This window comes from Sinocyclocheilus anshuiensis, unplaced genomic scaffold, assembly GCF_001515605.1.
Source record: "Sinocyclocheilus anshuiensis isolate Anshui unplaced genomic scaffold, SAMN03320099.WGS_v1.1 scaffold274, whole genome shotgun sequence".
NCBI lineage: Eukaryota > Metazoa > Chordata > Actinopteri > Cypriniformes > Cyprinidae > Sinocyclocheilus > Sinocyclocheilus anshuiensis.
In genome coordinates, this window is record NW_015547698.1 from 74,284 (window position 1) to 79,143 (window position 4,860).

Consider the following 4,860-nt stretch of genomic DNA (forward strand, 5'->3'; position numbering starts at 1 on the left):
AGTTAGTTGAGTCTCATGCGGTGAATTTGATTGTGGCATAATCAGAGTGAATCTCCTCCTTACTGAATCTGACTGTAGCATCACTGAGAGACTCTTCATGCTTCTGGAAACTGACAGCAGTGTACAGGAGCTCATCAGAGGGGATTGTGGGTAATGATCCAGGATCTGAGAGAGAATCACGTCTGCTGTCTGCACATGATGACTGAATGCAGATAAAAATAACTTAGTGAGAAAACATCTTATTAGCACAATATATGTACAAACACACACACACACACACAGTGTAACTCACTATTGTATTTTTCTTCCTCTTCCTCTTTCTCTTGTCTGATGTCGAGGTTCTTCCTGATTAACCCAAAACAAATCAATCAGAAAGTGAAAGAAAAACTAGACCAACATTAAATGTCAGCAGCATCTGAGACAGAAACTCATTGAGTGATTGAGATTTACTGAAGCAGCTCAGAGACACTCAAACAATTTAATTAAACGATTCAAGAGTTAAATATTGAAACCAAGTGTCACCTCGTCTGTTGTGTCTTAATTTGCACACAGTCAGAGTGAATCCACCGATCAGCAGCAGAATCACACACACACTAATAATGATGATCACGGAGAAATCTGAGAATAAAACACACACCGAGTGTTAATTAATCTTCATGCATTAGGAACACATTTGATTGATCAAATTAAACTAAATTATGGAAAAAAAGAGAACATTTTAGTCTCTCTTGTGCAGACTTGCACACAGCTCTACTTCTTCTCTCTGTTGAGTCTCATGTGGGTTTCCTGAATAAAGACCGTTAGTTCTTCACAACCAAATTAAACTGAGACTCTGAACCTCCAGCTCATCTCTGTGGTTTTGATGTGAAATGAAAACACCTTCTTCATCATGCACACTAAACACTTCCTGCACTTATAAGCAATGTCACAAAATGAGATTCAAAGGTTTCTTAAGGAATAAAGAAATCATATGGAAACTTTTATATGGGATTACCAAGAATCACAAAACAAACAAACAAACAAACAAACAAAAAGACAAAACTGACAAGTTAGCAAAAAATAACACGTTTGGAATAAACCTCCATAAAAATTCAGAGACCCAGATGTGCAGTAGGTCAAGCATTTCATCTAGTGAAGATAAATTACTATATTGATATTTAATTAGTTATGTGAGAAAATAAAACACAAGTTTTAGTGCATTAAATTTAAGAGAAACAAAAGTAATATATTAGACACCAAGAATGACTTTAGAACGACCTCTCAATGTCACACTGGAAGATCTGTAAGTGTTCATATTTGAAATTGCAAATAAAACAAAGTTATCTTACTTCTATCCTTATCCTTGCTGACATTTAAATGCACTTTAGTGATGACATGAGCTCCACACCAGTATATCCCAGAATCCTCTTCTCTCAGATCAGTGATGTTCACAGTAAAGACTCTAGTAGATGCTTCATCACTGAAAGAGAATCGATCATCTCTGATCGTCTCCAATGAAACTCCATCCTTCACACACATGGAGGCTTCATGTGCTTTGCAGAAGCTTTTCTGATCTTCATCATGATGTTTGCACTGGATTGACACGTCGTCTCCTTCATACTTAGTCAAGTTCAGCTCTGGAAATGTTTACAGACACAAGAACATCAATTCACAGCCGTAGTTTCACATATTCAGATGCAGAAACCTTCCTCACCCTCGTTCATGATGACGATCAGATGAGTGTAAAGATAATTGAGGTCTGTTTCTAATGTCACTGCACACCAGTATTTCCCAGCATCCTCTGCTGTCAGTCCAGTGATGCTCCCAGTGAAGACACGTGCAGTGTCGTTATCATTCAGAGTCAATCTACGAGTCTTGCTCTCTTTCTCTTCTCTCACAGTCTCACTGAGGGTATTTCTGTCTCTAGTGGAGCACTTCCCCTTACAGAGAGACTTTGGCTTTGATTTATAGATTGAATCATAAGGGCAGATGATCTCAGCAGACTCTCGTTCATGTCTCACTACTGGAGGCACTAAATACAATCAAACACAGACATTTAACACAAATTATTCTGAATATAATGTGTTTACTACAGTGAACTCATCTGAATGGACTCACTGATGAGGTTGAGATGAATTTTAGTGTTCAGGGAGATGAAAGTCAGATATGTGTCTCTGGTTTCTGCTCCACACCAGTAAACTCCAGCATCTCTCACACTCACATTACTGATGCTCACTCTAACAACTCTCTCTTCATTTCTCTCAGATGAAGGATTAATTTCTGTCACTTTAGATGAGCTGATGGTTTGGCAGATGTGATTATGAGTGTGATCATCAAGCTCTTTGCAGAAATGAACTTTATGTTTCTCTGGGATCTGACATGTGATGTTGACTTCTCCACCAAGATACACAGATTCAGTCTCACTCTTTGGATATTTAGCATCTATAAACCAAGAGAAATTGCATTACAATCATAACAAATATTATATATATATATACAGTGGGTACGGAAAGTATTCAGACCCCCTCAAATTTTTCACTCTGTTAAATTGCAGTCCACACCTGTATGTTCCTGCATCTGCAGCTTTCAGCTCTCTAAAAAACACCATCAAGACTCCTGCTCTGGTGTCGTCATATAAAGAAACATCTCCATTCTCCATCCATTCATCCTGAACTCCTGCATTCTTCTTCTCTGAACATCCGTCTGATTCTTTACAGATGTATTTTGGGTTGGTTTTGTATTGAGGATGTTCACACTTGATCATCAAACGACCTCCTGAGGAGCCGCTCACTCTAGACACACCCACTTTATGCTTAATATGTAGATGAACAGTATTAATAATGGAGTAACTGTATGGGTAGCTATTGATCCAAACTCCACATAAATAAACTCCTCCATCATCTGGTGTCACAGGAGAAATAACCACAGTCATGAGTCGTTGATCTCTTTTATCAGACAAACTGAACCTTACATTCTTTCTCCGTGTGCTGTTTAACATCTCATCAATGGAGTTTTTTCTTTCTTTGAAGATGATCTTGTAATAATAAATATGATTCTGTGAATATTCACAGTTGAAGGTGGCAGTTAGTCCCTTATTCACCTCCAGTGTCTTTGCCACGTTACAGCAAGAATCTGTCATTTACATAAGAGAACATATTTATAGAATGTGCATGTGAGATTTTTTTGTTCAGTAGTTTTGAGGAGTGTACTGGGCTGGATTTACCGTTAAATAGGATGACCAAACGACCTCTTACAAAAGCGATTTCTAAATAAGTTCTATGAGAACTGCCTTCTAAAAGAGCAGCATCAGGTACATTAACAAATGGTTGATCCCTTTACAGTGCCCTAGTGAAGATATAAATTCACAGATGAAATTCAAAACTTCCTGTGCTTTTTTTCCGGTTGGGTCTGATGTGCAAAGTACATCCATGCCAATGGCAAAAAAAGGTGCAAATTAAATGCTGGTGACGTTATTTCAGCAAAGCACAAAACATCAGTCGATGGAGAGTGTTTGTCTGCTAAGTTAACTGGTCGGTAAGCGTTAATTTGCTAACATAGTTAATGCATTAACTAATAATGAATCATTTAGTCAATGCATTAAATTAACTAATAATTAATATTAATAAATGCTGTATAAAGTACTCTATGATCTCGACTTGTCACTTTTTTAATGTTCAGCCTAGATTAACGTTAGAATTGAAATCTACTGTAAATATACTATAGGTGTTGCTAAATAGTATATACTTCAAATAGTATATTTTGTATGTATTTCATAGGTCAAAATTACTCACCAACTAACACATCCACATTTATTTCAATAACCTCTGAACCTGAAATCCCAATCCTGTATCTTCCAGAGTCCTGTGCATTTAGTTCCCTAATGAAAAGCATGATGTGTTTGTCTTTGTTGAGATACAGAACGAATCTTCCTTTATTAATCATCTGATCTTCTTCATTATTGTTTATTATTGTATTCCACACTCTGTGGGTTTGTTTTTGCAGATAGTGAGTGTTACTGGTTGAAGACCTCCCAGAATCAACAAGAAGACTTCCTCCAGAATATCCCGTGACGCTAAAGCATCTCACTGCAGCTGTCAGTCAGATTGATACTGTGATCAGAAAGCTGATGAACAGAAAACAGCATCATTACTGCAGTGATGAAAGAGAAAAGCTCTCACCTGAGATCAGGTAGAAAGTGAGGAAGATGAGGAGGATCTTCATTGTGAGTTGAGTTCAGTCTTCTTTATGCTGAATGATCTCTGTGTGAATCTCTCTGTCTCTACATCTGTCTGCTTTAGTTACTTCCTCTTTATTCAGCTCTTTATCAGTAATGAGCAGCTTTACTGGCTCCTCCCACCATCACCACTGACTGAACATCACATTAATCACACTGAAAGAGCGCCACCTAGTGCAGTTACACTGTCTGATACTGAGAGCTCAAACAGGTTTCATGTTCTCGATATAAGCACAAATGACACAGAATCAATTTGATTGCATTATTGAAAGCTTCCAGAGGGCGCCAGTATAATTTACATCAGTGGTTCTCAAACCTGTCATGGAGGACCCCCCGCCCTGCACATTTTATATGTCTCCCTCATCTATCACACCTGATTCAACTCATCAGCTCATTAGTGGTGACTGCAAGACCTGAAGTGGGTGTGTCAGATATAGGGAGACATACAAAATGTGCAGTGCTGGGGGTACTTCATGGAGAGGTTTGAGAACCACTGATTTACATGTAAAAAGTCTGGAGGGCCTCCGTAAACTTACAACGCAGCTTCAAGATTAAAATAATTTAAAGTCCCCCTGTAGTCAAATATTTTATCCCTTAAAACTTATCTTTGATAATCAAAATGACATATTTAAATGTTTTTTCTTGTG

General features: G+C 37.8%; 1 pseudogene; it reads right to left on the reverse strand.

Moving 5' to 3' along the window:
- Window positions 1-4,336, reverse strand: LOC107703738 (polymeric immunoglobulin receptor-like; annotated as a pseudogene).
- Window positions 4,337-4,860: the final 524 nt, after the last annotated feature.